This window comes from Urocitellus parryii, chromosome 4 (assembly GCF_045843805.1).
Source record: "Urocitellus parryii isolate mUroPar1 chromosome 4, mUroPar1.hap1, whole genome shotgun sequence".
Taxonomy (NCBI): domain Eukaryota; kingdom Metazoa; phylum Chordata; class Mammalia; order Rodentia; family Sciuridae; genus Urocitellus; species Urocitellus parryii.
Genome location: NC_135534.1, coordinates 90,933,476 through 90,955,990, shown reverse-complemented (window position 1 = coordinate 90,955,990; position 22,515 = coordinate 90,933,476).

Sequence of the window (22,515 nt, the reverse complement as noted above, 5' to 3'; positions counted from 1 at the left end):
TCCGAAACCAGACAAAGACACCTCAAAGAAAGAAAACTACAGACCAATATCTCTAATGAACCTAGATGCAAAAATCCTCAATAAAATTCTGGCGAATCGAATACAAAAACACATCAAAAAATTGTGCACCATGATCAAGTAGGATTCATCCCTGGGATGCAAGGATGGTTCAATATATGGAAATCAATAAATGTTATTCACCACATCAATAGACTTAAAGATAAGAACCATATGATCATCTTGATAGACGCAGAGAAAGCATTTGACAAAGTACAGCATCCCTTTATGTTCAAAACATTAGAAAAACTAGGGATAACAGGAACTTACCTTGACATTGTAAAAGCTATCTGTGCTAAGCCTCAGGCTAGCATCATTCTGAATGGAGAAAAGTTGAAGGCATTCCCTCTAAAATCTGGAACAAGACAGGGATGTCCTCTCTCACCACTTCTATTTAATTTAGTCCTTGAAATACTAGCCAGAGCAATTAGACAGACAAAAGAAATTAAAGGCATAAAAATAGGAAAAGAAAAACTTAAATTATCACTATTTGCGGATGACATGATTCTATACCTAGAAGACCCAAAAGGGTCTACAAAGAAACTACTAGAACTAATAAATGAATTCAGCAAAGTGGCAGGATATAAAATCAACACGCATAAATCAAAGGCATTTCTGTATATCAGTGACAAAGCTTCTGAAACGGAAATGAGGAAAAACACTCCATTCACAATATCCTCAAAAAAAAAAATAAAATACTTGGGGATCAACCTAACAAAAGAGGTGAAAGATTTATACAATGAAAACTACAGAACCCTAAAGAGAGAAGTAGAAGAAGATCTTAGAAGATGGAAAAACATACCCTGTTCATGGATAGGCAGAACTAACATTATCAAAATGGCGATATTACCAAAAGTTCTCTATAGGTTTAATGCAATGCCAATCAAAATCCCAACAGCATTTCTTGTAGAAATAGATAAAGCAATCATGAAATTCATATGGAAAAATAAAAGACCCAGAATAGCAAAAGCAATTCTAAGCAGGAAGTGTGAATCAGGCCGTATAGCGATACCAGATTTCAAAATATATTACAGAGCAATAGTGACAAAAACAGCATGGTACTGGTACCAAAACAGGCAGGTGGACCAATGGTATAAAATAGAGGACACAGAGACTAATCCAAAAAGTTACAACTATCTTATATTTGATAAAGGGGCTAAAAGCATGCAATGGAGGAAGGATAGCATCTTCAACAAATGGTGCTGGGAAAACTGGAAATCCATATGCAACAAAATGAAACTGAATCCCTTTCTCTCGCCATGCACAAAAGTTAACTCAAAATGGATCAAGGAGCTTGATATCAAATCAGAGACTCTGCGTCTGATAGAAGAAGAAGTTGGCTCCGATCTACATATTGTGGGGTCGGGCTCCAAATTCCTTAATAGGACACCCATAGCACAAGAGTTAATAACAAGAATCAACAAATGGGACTTACTTAAACTAAAAAGTTTTTTCTCAGCAAGAGAAACAATAAGAGAGGTAAATAGGGAGCCTACATCATGGGAACAAATTTTTACTCCTCACACTTCATGTAGAGCCCTAATATCCAGAGTATACAAAGAACTCAAAAAATTAGACAATAAGATAACAAATAACCCAATCTACAAATGGGCCAAGGACCTGAACAGACACTTCTCAGAGGAGGATATACAATCAATCAACAAGTACATGAAAAAATGCTCACCATCGCTAGCAGTCAGAGAAATGCAAATCAAAACCACCCTAAGATACCATCTCACTCCAGTAAGATTGGCAGCCACTATGAAGTCAAACAACAACAAGTGCTGGTGAGGATGTGGGGAAAAGGGTACATTGCTGATGGGACTGCAAATTGGTGCAGCCAATTTGGAAAGCAGTATGGAGATTCCTGGGAAAGCTGGGAATGGAACCACCATTTGAGCCTGCTATTGCCCTTCTCGGACTATTCCCTGAAGACCTTAAAAGAGCATGCTACAGGGATACTGCCACATCGATGTTCATAGCAGCACAATTCACAATAGCTAGACTGTGGAACCAACCCAGATGCCCTTCAATAGATGAATGGATAAAATAATGTGGCATTTATGCACCATGGGATATTATGCAGCACTAAAAAATGACTAAATCATGGAATTTGCAGGGAAATGGATGGCACTAGAGCAGATTATGCTTACTGAAGCTAGCCAATCCCTAAAAAACAAATACCAAATGTCTTCTTTGATATAATGAGAGCAACTATGAACAGAGCAGGGAGGAAGAGCGGGACAAAAAGATTAACATTAAACAGAGACATGAGATGGGAGAGAAAGGGAGAGAAAAGGGAAATTGCATGGAAATGAAGGGAGACCCTCATTGTTATACAAAATTACATATAAGAGGTTGTGAGGGGAATGGGAAAATAAACAAGGAAAGAAATGAATTACAGTAGATGGGGTAGAGAGAGAAGATGTGAGGGAAGGGGAGGGGAGATAGTAGGGGATAGGAAAGGTAGCAGAATACAACAATTACTAATAGGACATTATGTAAAATTGTGGATGTGTAACCGACGTGATTCTGCAATCTGCATTTGGGGTAAAATTGGGAGTTCATAACCCACTTGAATCTAATGTATGAAATATGATATGTCAAGAGCTTTGTAATTTTGTGAACAACCAATAAAAAAAAATGTTCCCACATACCATAATTCTCTTGTTAAGAGAATTCTGGAGGCTCAGACATTGACCTCTGGTGTCTTAGAGAAACTAAAACAAAGATGGATTTCTCTTCCTACTTTCCATTCAGAAAACTTGGAGTCTTTGGCAACATAAAATATGGTGTTTTAAGGAAATAGCAGTCCCTTTAATGACTGCTCAAGGGCTTTGGAAATGATTTTTTTAAATTTGGAGGTTGTGGTCATTCTGATAAATGTGTGCAGTATATTAAGATGTAGCACCAAAGCGACTGATCCCTGGGGAATCCACACTCTAACCAGTGAGAGGGAGCCCAGACTGCAGCTGCCAAAGAAGCCAACCCCCACCTTCTTGCTAAGACTGAGCAGAAAAAGAAATTGAGCTTTTAACTCACAGAAATAGAAATTTTAAATTACTGGGAGGATTCAATTCCCTAGGATTTTAATGTCTTTTGCTTTAATTTGTGAGGGTATTAAATCTTTGGGTTTAATTTCTCTCTGGTCATTTGATGATAGGAGGAAGTTTATTCAAATATGGGGCATCTCTTTGTCACAGGCATTTTATTATTGCAGGATCTTTATGCCTTCATTTTAGAGCATTTTATGATATTAGTTGATCTCAGAGTAGAACTTCTAATAACAGTCACTAATTAGTAGAAGAGCTGACTCCCCATGGGGAATATGTTTTAACTTATTGTTATTGTTTAGAAATATCAGTGCATGGTGATAAGAAATCAGGCATTGCCTGTACCAAGGATGGACCATCTAACGAAGGGTTTTTCCTCTTGGAAACCATTTTTCTGATAAGCCACAGTTTGGAACATGGCTGGATAATTGGGGATGAGAAATAAAATAGAAATGGATTTTTTTAAGCTTTGGATGCAAAGGGTACTGAATACTATACATTTCTAGTTTAATTCAGAACCTTTTAGAGATAAAATTATTCCAGTTGCTTCTCAATAGTCCCAGGATCAAACCAGAAGACTAGAGGTGGTTACTGAGGTAGAAACTTGTGAATGAGTGCGGAGTTCCTCCCATTTGGGAGAGATCCCAGCATTGGTTCACCCCAGGCTTGATATTTTAGGTTGACTCACCAAGCTGAGGACTGTTAGTGGGGAATGAATGAATGCTTCCTTCATAGGACAAAAGATTCACAGCCATATGCAGTGGCTATCTGCTCACCTACTTCCCTGACAGGAGTTGGAAGGAGAAGTCGCTACAGTAACAGTTCCCTGTGCTCCTCCTTTTCTCTTTGGAGCCATCTCCCTTCTGGAAACACATATTTCCCTTCTTCCTCTGCTGAAGGCCATGATGGTTGGGCAAACTGCCTAAATCCTCGTGTGGAGTATAAGGAACCTAGCAAATATAAGCCAGATTGCCCAATATCCACTTAACAAGGAAGATATTTTGACCCTACTTGCTTTATTTCTTAGCCTTCTTTGAAAAGAAGACAAGGGGAAATTAAGAGATTTGAATACAGTGATTGGAAAAGGAAGGCACTTCTAATAATAAAACTGGCCAGTGCTGTAATTGGGAAACCACTTGGACCAGCATCTCATCATCTGCAGGAAGTTTCTCCAGTCCCAGAATACACGCAAAGTAGGACTCTAAGTCCAGTCTTTCCACTTCTGAACAGTGTTTATTCAAGCAAACTGTCAATCAGGGGAAAAACAAACAAACACTCAAGGAACTCCCCCTCTTTGATGTGTTCCCCCGGGAGATGGATCCACCCTAGTTCTAGGGTTGGTATAAAGGCTTGTTGCATAATTTTAATTGTAAATATGATGGGAGCAACAGAGTGTTCCTCTTGTTTGCCCATTTTGCCTTGTTAATAATATTCAAATTCACCCATTTTTCCTTATTTAGGACACCATCATGTCTCTTGGATTATTTTATATCCAGCTATTGGAATCCCACTGCCCCTAGTTTTTCACACCAAACTAGACAGAGTAAGTCTCCTAAAATATCAATAATAATGCAATTCCCTTTTATAAAACCTTTGAGTAGGTCTCCATCATTATTAGCTTTCTTAATATGACTTACAAGGCTCAACATGATGAAAATGAATACCTGCTTCCTCTTTCTCTTTTACTCACCCAGCTTTCTATGCTTAAGTCATGACAGACTTTCATGGTTGCCTGAACATGACCATGGTCTTCTCTACCTTCAGGTCTTTACGCATGCTCTTCTATCCTCCTGGAACCTTCTTCTTCGACCATCCTGGTCTTCTCACCTGGCTGCCTCCTACTCTGGCTTTAGGACACCACAATTCCCCTCCCCTGGAAAAGCTTCCTTGTCTCTGTCATCTAAAGTTTTCCGCCCATGTTGTTACCTCAGCATCGTGCATGGTTCGTCTATCATCACAGTTATCAAAACTCTTACTCAAAACATCAGGCCAGGAAGTCCACACTAAATGATCAGACTTGCAAAATTGCTATTCCTTGAATTAACCAAAAAGAATCAGTGATATATACACTATTTTAACCAGTAGAATCTGTTATCGTTATGGAGTTGCGGGGGAAAATAGCTACAAGCAGAACAGAATAAGTTAGACTGAAAACCTAGAAATCCGATTGAAGGAAAATGAAGATTTAAAAATAATAATAGTGATAATTATAATAACAATGACAAAACATAGCTTGCATTGCAAATGGTGGTATTGGACAAACTCCAGGAACTGAGTCACCTGTGCTCCCAACAACCATGAATGCTACAATCTGGAGTGGTCTGACCTTTTTTAGAACCCTGTAATCATCTCTGCTCTAAATCTCGATGATAGGTGTTGACCTGACCAGAGGACTAAAAAGAGAGAAAACAAAGTTTATAGTATATTTTTGGGAAGTAAGCACTATGGTGAAAGAAGGAGGATTGGAGTCATTTACATTACATGAAAATGTAATGAGGCAAAGAGAAATCTCATTCACCAAAATCTGTCAGGAAAACATTTGCACTTGTCCTGGAATAATGTCATAATTAACCACTACTGGTCAAGGTTGAGATTCACCCACATCCTGCAGATGCATGTTCAAGGAACAAGAAGGAGTTGCTAAAATGCTCTGTATATGGAAAGGTAAGAAGTTTGAAGTTCCTTCTGGAAAGAGAAGAGAGATCAGAGAAAGAACACTCCCCAAAGTAGCAAGAAGATGAGAATAGATTATTAGATGGCTAAAGCATAGTCCAAAAAAGGCTGAAATAAATATCATTTATTTAAAAAAGGATTAGACTTCTGTGCATCCTTCCTTTCTTTGATATTTTAAAAGAAAACTACAGGGTAAGTAAATGTTTGCAAAAGTTTAAACTCATGTCTCTTTAGAGACAAAGACTAAAAGACCTTTGGAGACCTTCTCAGTCCTGTGATTCTATGACATTTCATGGAATCAAGAGCATGATTAAACCTGAAGAACTATAATAAAAACAAACCTTATATGTAATTATAATATCCAAAAGTGCCTGCTTCGTCTCTTTTGCTGCTGCTGCTTGTATTTTTCACCTAAATAGCTTCAAACTGCAAATTAGCATTTTTTAAAAGAGCCTAGGTTCTCAAGAGGGGGAAAAAAAAGAAAAAGTAAATTGTTGTGAATTCAGAACATGATTCTGCTTCCAGGTCAAAAAAAAATATTTGCTAAACTGCTTTCTGCAGTTTGCATTAGATTTTATGGATATGGGGAACAGATGAGTGAAATATGTTCTGCTTTTCAATAATCATAATCTAGTTTGGGGAATAGAAATATAATAAATAACCCCCAAAAAAGGATGAGAGCTGAAACTGAGTGATTTTAAAAAGCTACCTAGCAAGAAATTCCTATTTAAGACATAGAAAATATATCCTCCGCCTATCTGAAGCATCATCCTTTGCAGTACTTGTTTTTCATATCATTACACATGGCACTGTTTCAACTTAGCTTTGTGGAGACAAACCACAGATCTGCCACAGTAAGTGATAACACCCAATGAAAGAAAAAGCAAGTCTCCAAGAGTTGAAGCATGACTCCCTGAGGGCTGCCAGCCTGCTTCTCAGATTATTTTACAGTGTAAACCAAAGTGTGGCCTTAACAGTCAAGAAATCAAATCAGGTCAGAAGATACAAAACACCCCAGAAGGAATTGTCCCTCAGGAGGTACAGCCCTTGATCACCCCTACTGCTGCTTCATTCTGATGAAATCCTGTTAAGATGAACATCAAGAAGAGAGAGAAAGTTAAAAGGCAGTTTGCCACTTTTGCAGGCTGGTATATGAAGTTGAGAACAGCTTTGTTTGGTGATCATTGTCCTGGGGGAACAACAAATGGAAACACTTAACGTCTTTTTAGCCCTACCTGCTAAGTCATAGTGTCAAGCCCTGCCCAGTCAGCTAGACTTTGAGAATGGGGGCCCCATCAGGAAACCATCCTTCTTGGCCACTGCCCTTGGCTAACCCTAACCTCTGCTCTTCCTACCAAAAGACTGAAGCCAATTGGCTTTGCGCAAATAAAGAAGCGACATCCCTTTATTTAAAATCATTTATTAACATCTGAAGGACTTTCTTAGGTTAAAAAAAATTGATATTAACAGTCTGAAAATATAGCTGAGCTTACTCTCCTAACTAAAACTGTGCATGGTATATAATGTGAAAACACATTAAAGAGAAATCACACCTGATGCTCTTTCTTTCTCATTTCACTTTAATGAAAATTGAGAGTTGAGGAGGGGGTACTGAATTTTAAATGACCCATACTAAGACACTTGTTTAATTAAATGCTCCAAGGAAACCAGAACTTCTATTTTAAGACATAAACAGCACTATGAAGAGCAATTATAGACGTTATAATATATAAATAGGTGACATTTGAACAAACAATTCTGAGAGGAAAGAAAGCCAGCTACCATGACAAAAAACTAAATAAATAAAAGCATTAACTAAGATTAAGTTTTGTTTGAATTCCATCTCCAAGAAGAAACAAAGAATTCCTTGAGTGAGTAAGGCTAACTTTAGCTAAAGTCCACGTCATCACTGTTTTTACAGTGACTGTTAAGCCACCTCAATGATAAATATCATAACACTGCAATTTTATAATAAATATTATAATTATTACAATAAATAAATGTGTTTCAAGTGATTGTTCTTCATTCTTCTCACCACTTCACTAATGGACTCATCATACCTAAAGTTCAGAAATTTTACTTTTAAACAATCAAAAGGGAAGCAAAACACGACATTGGCATCTGGAAACTTCACCTTTGAGTAGAGGCAAAACAAACAAACAAACAAAAACAAGAGAGCATTTAAAAAGTAAAACTAAGATCTGATAACCCAGAATAAACCAGCCCCTGCTCAAGGACAGCCCAGTCTGCACTGGAAACACACCAGGAGCCAGGAGGCAAGGAAGATGTGGGCAGCTTCCTCTGTTCCCTGTGGACTCCAGCCTCCCAGGAATAGGCACTTGCAGCCAGATCTAAGGGACTGACCGTGCCTGGTGCAGAACAGGAGGTAAACACATACTGGGAAGGCCAGGAAGTTAAAGGTGAAAGTGAGGCAGGATCCAAATCCCTCCCTGTTACTCTTTCACCTCTACACAGCTGACCCCTGACAGCTTCCTCTGTCTAACTCCTGCCTCTCCACCTTGCCCTTGGGTCTCAGGAACACAGATCTATCAGGTTCTTGCACAAACCATGCCACTTCAGACTATCTCATTTCCTAAAATGTCACCTTTTCCCCCTTGCCTGGTTCAGGGCTGCCCCACCTATCACTCTCAGGAAGTTTCCTTCATGTCCCAATAATCCCATATGATAACCTCCTATCCTGTCCCTCAACCTGTTTTGTAATTGCTCTTTGGTCCTATGTCAGCTAGATCAGCTAAACAGGTCATGTCTGTGACAATAACACTGGTGTCAAGCATGGGGATGTTTATGAAATGAAAAGTGACCGTAGTTTTTGTAAACTTTCATTCAGCTACTCATTCAACATTTGCTAGGAGAACAAAACAAAACAAAATGTCCTGAGCAATGTCCCAGGAACTGTGGGAATGATCAGAAGAAAGAAAGGGGGGTGCGGGGAGGAGGAAGGAAGGAAGGCTGGAAGGAGGGAGGAGGGTCAAATCCCAGGGAGGCCTGTGTCCTAAAAGAGAATGCCTTTTAATTGTGGATTTATTGGGTGGGGGTTGGAGAGATAAATTTAGAGTATGTTTAAAAGATTGGTAAGGAGAAATGAATGAAAGAGAAGAAAAACAAAGAGTACTCTTATAACCGCTCATTAGGCGGTACACGTTTGCTCAGCGGTTCCAAGCACATTTGAAGAGATTCAAGTTCAAAGGGAATGTTATTGAGAAGCTTTGTGGACAAAGTGTTTCTTGTGATTTAATAATTACTATATATGGTATTAAATTATAATTCCATGTTGAATATGTCCATAACATATAATACTATATAAGAACAAGAAGTTTTCAATTAATTTGTACATACCAGGCATTGTGCTAAGCATTTACACAGACCATCTCACTGAATTTATACAACAGGATAGAGTAGGTTTTAATAGCTCTACTTCATAAATGAAAGAAAAGCTAAGTAACTTGCCCAAGATCACACAACTATAATGCCCAATTTTCTTGCATATATAAGTAATCAAAGAGATCAGTAATTTAATTAACTGAAATGTCTTATCATGGCGCTCAAACAGACTGGTTCAAACAGTAGGTGTTCTGGAAAGAGCTTTCCAGAGCTATTGTCTTGTTACAAAGATATCACCTACCTCTCACATGTATCAATAATTTCTACCCAAAATGTAATGTTACCTTGCTTTAGATTCTGGTTGGTTATAAATGAATTATGACTAATGAGTTGTTTCAATTGGCCTCAAATTATTAGGAAATGGTCTATAAAACAAAGCTGAGGTTTTATTTAACAAATATTTGGGTCTCAAAATAATTTATTGGTGCAAGTACTTTGGGATTCAAGACTAGAGAGATTTATGGCTCTGCCATCATAAAGATTAAAATAAAATTATTTAAGAAGATTGATGAAGGCAATATACATTTATTTACAAGGAACACTGAGTAGGAAGCACTGTAGTTGTTTCATTGTGTGCTCATGAATGACTATGTAGTTTAGGACAACTAGGCTTAAAAAATAAAACTAGTCTTTATTTAAATATGCATCTTTTAAATCACTGCTACCCATATTGTGTTTTATTCATCATCATCAAAAATGCAAGTTTTTGTTTGACAACTTCTTAATTCTATTAAAATTCAGTTTTTGAAGATTTTGAAATGATTGCTTTTGGAGAATTTAATATTAAATTTTTTTGTAGTTCACCTGTTTATTTATTATTTCTTTCCACATTTTTATTGGTGCATTATAGTTGTACATAATGATGGGATTTGTTGTTAGATATTTTTACATGCACACAATATAAAAATACAATTTGGCCAATATCATTTCCCAGCACTTCCATCCTCCCTTCCCTCATCCCAGTCTCTGGTCCCTTTTCTCAACTGATCTTCCCTTCATTGAAAATCTTTTTTTCTTCTTTGAGCAGAAACAATCAATGTAATCATAAACTCTATGAGCAACGAAACTAAAAGGCTAGGATCAAATTATTTTAAGCATTAATGTTAAATTTATTTTCATCTCAGTTCACAGTGTTTTCTAGAGTTCTACTCTGTCCTTCCATAGAAATTGTGGATAATGATTGATCATTAGCTAATAATATCAATGGCTAATAATAATGATTATTTGACCCAACTTTCTTCTGTCCCCCTTACACTACTTTCTTCCAGATGAGAAATATTTTAGTTCACTGAAATCTCCGAGTATTCTGCCTTTATGGCTATCTCAAAGAAAGAAAGGCTTTGCCCACCTGACTCAAGTTGAAGGATTTGTCTATGTGGCAAGCCTCCTGCATATTCCCTTTGATGTCTATTGGAGCCTAGGCAGTTCTTGAGAAATGCATATTCCCCCCCAACTCAGTGCTGTTAGAGTCCCAATCAAGTAGGTCATCAAATTTTGTAGATTTTGTAGATGTAGCGGACACTATGGCACCACGTCTAGATAATCTCACCCCAGACTAAAGGATTTGACTCTCCCTTACCCCAACTCCTGGAAACACTGCAGCCCTCAATTGTCTTCCTCTTTAAAACTACCTCCACTTGGAGAGACTTGCCCCTCCCCAGGCCACATTCCCTTCCAAGGGCCAACTGGTCCATGTGGGATGACAAGGGCTCTGAGCCACACTCCAACCCAGGACAATGCCGAACATCAACGTCAATTCCAGAACCTCCCATGGGTGCTGAGATCTTCCTGAGGCAATATTACATCCCAGATTCTCCCTCTACATAAGTTACTTCCTTCTGTTTCCTCCCATAAGTGGCAGATCCAAGTGCACGCTCCTGTCCCTCTCAGAGTCCAACTCTAGGAGATTCCAAATTCTCACTTCATTAAATGTACCACAAAAATCAAATATTCCAATTCCAAAATTTAAGTGTAACCCTTTTCTAGACTCCCATGAAGCCACCATGTAGTGTTATCCCTACATACTGAATCTTCATTCTGTTTCCATTTTTTACCATGTAATTTTGTTAATTTGTTCAGCAAATATGTTAATTCATTCAACAAATATATTTTGTTAACTTACTAAACATTTTCTAATCCACTCATCAAACATTACTAGATGCCAAATTTCTTTTCTTGAGGAGCTCCAAGTATAAGAGCAGAAGAAACAATTTATCCCATGGGGTGAGAAGTACTCAGATACAGATGAATAGATAAATCTAAAGGGACAGGCAGGCTAAGGGGCATGTGGAGAAAGGGGTCCCTGATAGAGGCATAAAATAGGAAAGACAGGGTGGGGTCTCATGGCACATTTCAGGTCAACAAGAAATTCATTATAGCTGTGGCAAAGGTGCATTTGGAGGAAGTGGGAAAAGAATGTCAAGACAAGCAGAAAGGAAATGTTATACAATGAATGACAGTCATTTTCTCAAGGCTAAGTGGAGCCATTAAAAGATTTTATGTACAGAGCGATATGATTATTTTGTTTTACGAATGTTCTTTAGTAACAGAATAGAGTTTGGATTAGAAGGTATAAGACTGATGTAGGAAACCATAGGCAGCCTGTTTTAGTAATCCAAGCAGGAAGTAATGAGGCCTGAAGAGGCAGCGAAGGAGAGTGATGAACCCAGCCTAATTCCATTTTAAGATTGGGAGCCATCTTGTCACAAAGTCATGAAAAGTTAATTTCTGTTTTACTATAAATTACTGCAATTTCTAAACTTGCTTGGAATGCCTGCCTGTGCCTTGAACTCACCCATGCCTGGCTTTCCCTGACCAGATAACAACCCTCTCCGAAACCTTAGTGGTACCTCATAAATTCTGATGTTAGGATCTAAATTCACTCCCTAACTTGAAATGTTGAACCATGTAGATCATTAACCTACTATCTGCCTTTGTATTATGCTTGTCAAAATCCTGTTATCTGTAAGTTCTCAAGACACCCCTCCTTTTGCAACTTTTTGTGCTATAAAACCATGCTCCTAGAGAGCTGGGGGACTGTCCTCTAACCCACGGATTTCTGGAGAGACAGTCCCAGCTGGAATTACAAGCTTGCTTTAATTTGATTTAAAATTGGAGTCAGTGGTCTTTTCTTTGCATTATGGTTTAACAGAGAGAAAAAAGAAAACAGACTCCAAACTCACCTCAATGACAGGCTTGGCAAGACTTACTAAATATTTTAAATAATACTGATTATCTTTAGGTGGTAGGATTATGGGTGGCTTTAAATTTATTAAAATCCATTTTTATAGATTTAAAAAAGGGACTTTGTAAAATTTTTGTAATAACAAAAAAATCAGTAAATAACCCAATATCAATTGATAGCCCAGATCTGATTTGTAGATACCATCCTCCAATAAAAGGAACCAGAGCTCTTTGGAGAAATGACTGACTCCAGGGTTGGGCCAAGGAAAATTCAAGTGTAAACTGTATGTGGTGCTAGAAGCCACAGATAGTCCCCAAATGATGGAGATGATTCTAATAGAGCAGGAGCCCCCAATAGCCAGATATAGACTATTTATTAGGAAAAATAAATAATTAGACTAATAGACTGCAATCTAGAGAATAAGAATCCATGAGTCTGTAACTGATATAAAGGAGTGAATACCTATCAGGTAGGGGGAAGGAAAAGTTCTTACTTACAGTTGAACTCTTACAAATGAATGGTGGAAAGGAAAAGTATTATCACAAAAATTGTTTCCAACAAGAATCAACAGCAGATGCTGAAATCAGTGGGCAGAAGTATCGTGAATAATAAATAAGATTCTATATGTAGTCATTACTCTCATTATCTAAGATGTTTTCATGGTGTACTTTGAGTCACACACAAAAAAAATATTACTATTATGCCAAAGTTAGAATCTGGACTTTGACAGTTGCCTGAGGTTAATATAAGTTGTTAACATTTCGAGAATCTGGAAAAGGGTATTGGTAAATTCTTTGTACTATTTTTGCAACTATTTTGTAAGTCTAGAATCTTCAAATTTTAAAAAGTTTAAAAGATAGTAAAAATTGGGCTAAGGGTGTAGTATAGTGGTAGGACATGTGCTTAGCATACACAAGACCCTGGGGTTGGCCTCCAGCACCAACAAAATAAAAACAAAAACCGGTGAAAATTAAGTGAAGAATTTTCACTGTTAAAAAGCCAAGGCATTCTACCACTGAACCACCAATGAAGTGTATGTATGAAGACACAAATTAGTGTGAATAGACTTTGTATACAACCAAAGATATGAAAAATTGTGTTCTATATGTGCAATAAGAATTGTAATACATTCCGCTGTCATATATAACAATAAAATAAACTACTACAGATGATAGAAAAAAATATGAAAGTTTGGGCTTTTATGTAAATCTATATAAATTAATAACTATATTTTTATGTTTTATCATGTTCTATAAAAGAGTTGATGTAAGACTTATATGACTTATTATGAATAATCAATGACATGTTATAGGCACATTGGACCCTGTAGATCAAAGTTCTCTAACTTATAGCCAACACAATAGGCTTCTCACCAAATTCTGGGATTCTAAACATACTCCATAGTTCTCAAAATAATTCCCTCTTTAATATATTTAATAAAATTGGTATGTGTGATGATGTTGAAATGAATGAACTATATCTCCAAGTATTCTAAACATCAAGATTTTATGAAAATAAATAAAAATAAAATACTAAATTAAAATTAATTTCAAGATGGGCTAAATGATGCTCTTGAATGGAATACTATAAATTCTCTTAAGTGTGGACAAAATGCAAAATGTCTTGTATTATCTGGGCCAAGGTAATGATACTATCTAATATTTTTTTTAACTTTGATCGAGTTGGTGTGCTCATTGTCAATAAAATAAACTAAAATAATGACAAATTGTTGATAATTAATTTTTAAAAAGCCAGGGAAGAACAAATAGAGGTAGGGAAGAAATAATCAATCATAAATTTGTGGTTTCTGGGTGGTTGGCAGCAATGATATTCAAAATGTTTACCAACTATGACATTGATACTGACAAATCAAAGGGTGGTGAACAAATAGGACCATTCTACCCATGCATACTGGCTACACAGCACCCCTGAAGGCTGGAACCATTGCTGAGCTGGAGGGTATAAGAAGGGTAATATGCTGGGCAGGGGGTAAAAAAGTAAACTAAAAAACAGTTTGGTTCTGAACTTATCCAGGTAAAGACTATTATCTAATCTAGCAGTTTTCCAATTGTGGTCCTGGATCTTCTGGGGATCCTCGAGAAAATTTCAGGAGATCTATGAGGTCAAAATTCTGCTTATAATAGTGCTGACCTTTATTTTCCTTCTTTATCTTCTTCTTTCATGACATGCAGTGAAGTTTTCCAGTGGCTGCACAACATGATATTGCATGGGTTGAATACACAGATATGAGAAAAAAACTTTCCTTCTATGAAATCAGATATTGAAGAGATTTTTAAAAATAAAAAAACCAATGTTATCTAACTTTTTGAAAATATAGCTATTTTCACAAAAATGTTAACATGTAATGCATTATCTTAAAATGAATTGTTAAATATTGTTTTCAGAATTGATTTTTTTTTTAATTTCATGGTACTGGGGATTGAAGTCAGGGCTGCTCTATCACTGAGCTACACCTGCAACCCTTTTAATATTTTACTTTGAGAAAGGGTGCTTGCTAAGTTGCTGAGGCTGGCCTCAGACTCCTCTTACCTCAGCCTCCCAAGAAGTTGAGATTACAGGTATGTGCCACTGCTCCTGGAATAAATTTGCTCTTTAACTTTTCCAATTTAGGATGACTTGTTCCTCATACATTTGAAATGATATCAGATTTTTAGACCATTGTAATCTTTTCTGGGTGTTTGAGCGATCGTATAACTCTCCTTCATGATCAGGGAAAGACCAAAGCTAAACTAATACTTAATCAGAAATTTTTCACCCTTTCAAATCTATATTCTTTGAATATTTTCAACCCTTTTTGAAAGAAGATCAGGGGGAAAAAATTCTTCTATTAATAAAGATGATAACTTTTATATATAAAAAATTATTACAGGTAACTAATGAATCAAAAATGTTTAACTTATTTGGACTTATCTTTCATTCTAGTCTTTCCCTTTCATGATTAGATAAAGCTAGAGTTAGTTTGCATGAATGTGGTTTATAGACTACTTATAATATTTTCTTGAAAATATTTCCTAAAAAATATTCCCTAAATACTTATTACTATTTTTAAGAGTATTTATTCTTCCCTTTGGTTGACTCCACAATTTAAATTTACAAATAACTTTCACAAACTTTCACTAGCCTGACTGTGAAGTAGGTATCTGATTTCCAGCACAGTAAATTGAGCCTGAATTATTCAGATTATCATTTTTAGTGTTTTTTAATTATTTAATTTTGAAGCCATTTCAAACATACAGAAAAGTTGCAAGAACAGTACAGAGAACTCTCACAAAGACCCCATTCGAGGTCAGCCAGTTGTGCCAGTATGTCCTTTACAGCAAGGTGGCCAGAGAGGCAGCCAGAAGTCACATCTGTCTGGAGCAGTTTGGAACAGCTCCTTGGTCTTTCCTTGACCTTCCTGACTTTATTTCTTTTTTTAATCATAGGACAGTTACTTTTTAGCCTGTGTCTCAATCTGGATTTACCTGATGCAATCTCATGATGAGGCTCAGGTGATTTTTTTTTTCCAATGACATAAAACGTGTGCTCTTTTCTTTCCAATGTATGGGGTAGTACCCATGTCTGATTATCCCACCACGGGCGATGGTGCCTTGTCTCGTTGGTTATTAACATCTGTTGTGTGAGATGTGATTTTGTAACTCTGTGAATGTCCCCCTCTTCACCCTCTTTCATCTGCTGGCTTCAGTATTCCTTGATGTTTCCTGCCTGAGCCGACTATTGGGAAGACGGTTCCCTAACACTGGTTTCTGAAGCCATCATTCCTTCTGCATTTATTAGTTGGAACTCTACTAGAAGAAAGAGAGTTTCTCCCCTCCAACTTTTTTTGTTTGCTTCTTTGTTTATAACAGTAAAGATCCATAAATTCCTGTTCTATTCAGTGCACTGCAACTCTGTACCACCATTATGTCTGCTGATGCTCAGAGCGCCCTAGATTAGGCCAAGGGGGTGCTGACAAGCTGGTGCATGTCCTTCAGACAGACTTCCGTCCTTCTCTGAGCACTTCCTTACTACCTGACATCACAAGATCTTCCAGGTTGCTCTTAGTCTGCTCAGGGTTCTGTAACAACATACCATAAACTAGGTGGCTTCTAAACAAGAAATTCACTTCTCACAGTTCTGGAGCCTGGCAGGTCCAAGATCAAGAACCCATTTCACGATCCAGGAACAGCATTTTTTTTTAATGTATCTGTGCCTGGGGGAAGAGAAATTGCAGCCCCTTGGGTTTCTTCTCTGAAGGGCACTGAAAATATTCCCTAAAAAAATATAGGGCAATGAATTTCTTCTATTTCTCATCTTGCATGGATATTTATGTATGCAGGCAGGGTTCTCCTCTGAAAATCTTGACCGAATCCCTTCCCCCTCTCGAAGGCCCTGCTTCCTAATTGCAGCCCCTTGGGGTTAGGGTTCCAATGTACGAATTTGAGATGGACACACACATTCAGCCCATAGCACTGAAGGTACGTTAGATCCTTTGAAGCAGTTAAATTGATTTTACATGTAGACAAAACTCTAGAGGAAACTTAAAAAAAAAAAAACTCTAGAGGAAACTTAAAAAAAGAGACTAAAGTGCAAACTCTCAACCTGCAGAAATTGCTGATTCGTATGTTGAAATAGATCTATAATTTAGTGAATTGACTCACTAAAAGGATTGGGCAAGTGGAATGTGCTCTAATAGGGCTTTCAACATCCCACCCTTGACACAAAGGGCTATGTACACATTTACCTCCCAACCTCAAAAGCTCACATTGGTGAGCATTGCATTACAGGCCCAGGATTTTACACGAATAAACAAAATGCTAAGTATTTATACTGACATGCTCATCTCTTACTATTCATGATCTAAGATAAACATCATCGTTAGCCCTCTGTCTAGGCCTCCTACCAGCCCACCCCTTGGCGGCCCTTTGCCTCCATCCCACTCTCCTCCAATCTATGCTGTGTGCTCCTTTCAATTCTGTAAATACAGACTCCATCATGTCATTCCTCAGGAAGAGACTCTCTGGTGGTTTCCCATCACAAACCGTTAATGTCTGGATTCCTTACTCTGACACACAAAGCTCCATGACGTTGTCCAGTCCACCCCTCTCCAAGTCCTTTAAATAAACCCAGCAAGCTCTCCAAAGCCTTTGCTGCTACAGTGACTGCTCCAGACTTGCTCCCTGCCATTCTGCCCGTCTGCTGCCTTCCTTGAGTTGCTGACTATATTCTAGCTCTGTTCCTGAAGCTTCATTGGATCTGCAGCTTGGGCTGGAAATTGCTCTCTTGGTTTTCACCTTTGGCCAGGAGGTCTCACGCAGCAAATGACTCCTGGCCTCTGCCTTCCTGCTTCAGTCACCGGAACTGTGGGTGAGAGGTGCCCTCCAACAGACAGGTCTCTGCCTTCCTTTTCCACCCCATCTCCTGTTGCTGCCCCCAAACAACCTCAAGCATAGAGATACCTTAAGAACAGATGGCCTTTATCATCTCCTAACCCCATAATCCCTTCAGCTTGGAATTCCCTCCTCACTTCCTGTCACCATCCTTCCATCTCATCTCCTTGTCTTTCTGGTAAACCTCAACTCTCTTGAGAGTCAGCCCTCAACCAAAGCCCCACTGCCCTGGAAAGCCCACCCTGACCCTTCCTTTCTCCACCCACCTCTGGTCCTCAGATACCCATGCAAAAGTGGGCTTTCCTTCTTGTGTCCTCATTAAGACCTTCAATACCACTGTGATTCCACCTTCAATACCACTGTGCTCTATGGGATATTTTACATCTGAGTTTCTCCCTAGGCTGTCTAAGACCCTGGGAGGAATAGGTTTTATTTACCTTTTCTACCTCTAGCATTGGGCCTGGTACCGGCATATGGAATTTCTTCACTTGAAAATGGGGTGTCATAAATTTGTATGAGTATAAAACATATTTAAGGCATTTGATAACTCAATGTCTGACATATAATAAAGGTTTAATAAACACTCCAAATCCTTAGGTTAATGCTGTATACCTTCATTTGATCTATTGTATGGGTTGCTTTAAAATTTATCCCTCTAAGATCAAGCTTATTTTTCTTATTCCTAGCCTTAATCAGTTCAATTAGTTACTCATTCATACATTCATTTATTCGACAACAGTTTATTGAATTCCTATTTGTGCCAGCCACTATATATTTGTGCCATTCTGTACCCTAAGGGTGCTGCCGTGAGTGGCATGTAAAGAGTCCTTATCCATGTGGAGCTAACATTCTCCACATTATGAAAGATAGCAAATACAAAAAGAATATATATTGTGTTAACATATACATTTAATAACCTAATGCTTTATTTTTCCCAAACCTTATTTAATCCATGGCCAATTTGATTATCAATGTTGACTTAGAAGAAAGAAAATGTTGGGCTGGAGATGTACTTGAGTGGTAAAGTACTTCCTTAGCATGGGTTAAACCCTGGGTTCGATTCCCAGTACTTAAAAAAAAATAGGAAAATGCTGTATATTGATTTTTTATTAATCCACCATTTTATTTCTGAAATTTTTGCAAATTATGGCAACAAAAATTTTGAAATCTCCCATATATGAACTGAGTTTAGCACTAAAAATCCATTAGCCATTTTAATTCTCCCATATATAGATATGATTATCCTCCATTTTGCAGAGCAGGAAATAGACATTTAGGAAGGTCACAGATCATTTTCTGGACTTGGTCTTAATTGGTTTTGATCCGTCCTTCTCTACATGACACTCCTCATTCTATGATAATGGTGGTTTCCATGGAAGTAGGAAGGCCAAACTGAAGGGAGGTCCTTCCACTTCTTTTGTCTGGACATCAGGGCAAGTGCACACAACCCAGGTCTACCCAACAGACTCTCACAAAATCTAGCACCATGGATACTGAGTGGATGAGACAAAGACAACCAGAAACAAGAGCCCAGCGGCAGCATCCTGACTGTCCAGCTGTAATATTGTCCATTGGTAAGAGTCAAGAGTCTCACCAGCAGACCACACCTTGGCTTTGGTCTCTTCTCATTCCTGCTGGTTCTCCCAGCCTAGATCTCCAGCCTTCCTGGAAATTCTCTAAACTGTCTGACAACCTGAGAGGGAGAAGGAGAGGGAGAGGGAGAGGGAGAAGGAGAGGGAGGGGGGGAGAAATTAATTAAAGATGGTTTCTGTTGCTTGGAATTTAAGAACACTGAATGGTAACACATCTATAAAGTGACCAAATCAGTGTTTTTGTCTAGGTTGCCTAAATACAAAACCTGTGCTCTTTACTTGAAAAAGACAAAAAGGTAACTAGTCATTTACCCAACAATTATTTATCCACCCATCCCATGAAAGGCAGGGACAATCTCAGAAATCTAAATGTTTTTGATCTATTAAAACATCAGTGGAGGAACTGGGGTTGTGGCCAGCGGTAGAGTGCTTGCCTAACACACTTGAGGTCCTGGGTTTGATCCTCAGCACCACATAAGAATAAACAAATAAATAAAGGTATTGTGTCCACCTACCAAAAACAGAATTTTTTTTTTTTAAATCAATGGAACTGAATTCAGCTGGGATCTAGCAAGGAACAATTCTCTGTAGTAAGCCTGATTCTGTAGTTTAAAGCCTTTTTTCTAAGAGTCTTCTGGATCCCCAAATGTTGTTCTTGACTAAAGGCTTCCAACCTCCTGCCTCATATATAATATTTTTATTGTCTAATTATTCTATACATACTTCATTTTCCACATTTCTCTAGTAGAGTCTCACATTTTACCCCTTTTAGTCTTTGACTTGCTTTGATATATCTTTTTAGATTTGAATAATCAGGATTTAAATTTAGATTTGATACAAGGATGATAAAAATCAGACTTTTGTTCCCTTGTAAAGACAGAAAAATTAGGCAGAGAGAAAGCCTGGTAATAAATTATCAATATTAAGACTGTCATTCTCTCTCTGTCAAGGTATTGCCCACCAGCAACTCTGAGTGAAATTCAATGTGCTAAATGTGAATAACTTTTAAGAACATAAATGTCTATTTCTGTTCAGGTTATTCATGCTTAGCAATTGAAATGTTATACATGAGAATATTGGAAGCTTCCAGATCACACCCTTTTTTCCTTCAATCTACTTCCAAAAATGGAATTTATTGTACTCATTAGAGTCCTAGAGGTAAAAATATTTTCTCTTTGTTGGCCTCAGAATTTCATACCATGATCCCTCCCACTCTAACACTGGCCTGTATGCTTTTCCAACAGGGCCAACAGGATAAATTGGAACAATATTTTTGGGGAGAAAACAAGGAAATGAGATGAATAATTGAAGGGAAGTGTTAAGGACTCAGTCCTTGCTCAATTTTGGCAGCTGCTATAAAGGTTTAGTTATAGGGCGGCAGAGGATAAGAAAGCACACAAATTTGGGAAGGTCATTAATATAATATTCCCTTCCTATCCTGAGAATCAAAAAATGACAGTAAATATATGTTTGTACATTCATTCATTAAGCAAACTTGATTAACTGACCTTTTTCTATCATATAATCTTCAAGGAGCTTATCATTTAGTTAGCTGAATGAATCTAATCTTTGATTTTATTTTTTTTCCTTCTGAGACACGTTTTGTACATCTCACAGTACATGACAGATATGAGGTTTGCATGAGTCTCAGACTCTTTTATTTTATTTGTTCTTTTTAAATACACATGACAGTAGACTTGCTGAGTACCTAGGATTATTCACTAGTTCCTCTCAGACCAAGCTATAACTTCATCACTCTCTTCCAAGCAGGAAAGTATAGCAGAAGGTGAATCAAGGGGAGAAAGCTCACAACAGGAGTAACCCTGAATCTCATCTAATGGAAAGCAAATCATTTACATACTCTATGGTTTAACAGGTCTTAATAATAAGTTACCTGCAACAACAAGAACAACAAAATGACTTTCAAATACTAGATGTGTCACCATTGAAAAGCACAGCCCCAGGTGGCAGGGGCAGTATTGAATACTTTCTATGACCTGGGTGTTCTTGGAAATTTTTGGCTTTTTTTTTTTTAACCTCAGATTCCTTAATTCTATTCACTCAACTAATTCAGTAGTTGTCTAACTTCAGCATGCATCAGAATTACCTGGGCAAGACTCAGATCCATGGACCTTGTTCCCAGAGTTTGTGATTCAATAAACCTGGGAAAGCCTGAGAATTTGCATTTCCCACAAGTTCCCAGGTGGCAGTGATGCTGCCGGCCCAGGAACTGTGCTTTGAGAATCATTGTTCTAGGCCAGTGATGATCCATCCAAAGAAATTCATTCAAAGTCAACCAGCTGCCTGAAGCCAACATAAAAAAAATAGACAAGAACTAAGGTCTGCTGAGTACTTTGCTAAGAGCTTTGTTTACTCCTTCAGGGAAATCCTACAAAATAAGCATTTTCCCCTATTTTAAAGGCAAAAATAACACAGCTGAAAGAGATTAATCAACCAGCTAAAAGTCAAATGCACAGTTGTCAGAAATAGAATTTAAATGGTCAAAGCTAAAAGAAACCCCAGAGGGAAAAAATGTATCCAAGTACAAGAATTTATTCAGGAATGAGCAAAGGATTGTAATCCAGGATACATGCTGGGCCAATGTGCACCCTGCAGTCAAAGAGGAAAGGGTAAAGGAAGCTTTTATTAGCAAAAGGGAGAAATTCATGAAGCTGCTTGGATACAAAGTGCAGTGATCTTGGAGACCCAAAGCAGAATGTGACATCAACTCATTGGTGGAGTCCCTCCTGGGACAGCAGCTTACTGCTGCAGTCTTAAATTATGTTATAGAAATCTGTGCATATGTGCAAGATATGCAAAGCATAGAGAGTAAAGGACTTTCTGGTGAGCTTTTTATTAAAAATCCCTGAGATAGTTCTTTTGGGGAGGGGGGCAGTTCTAGGACTCAAACCCAGGGCCTGGAGCATGCTAGGCAATCCCTGTACCACTGAGCTATATCCACAGCCCTCAAAGTCAGCTCTTATTTTAGACAAGAAAAACATGAGCTTATACTTTCTCAGCTCTGAATTTCATCTGGATTGGACAAGAGTGATTTCCTCATTGTCATCAGCTGTTTTCTCAGAACCCAGGAAGTATGGATGCCAAGTGGTACTAGCAGATACCATGCAATATGCTGTGCTACCCTTGTAACATTAAGGAGTTTA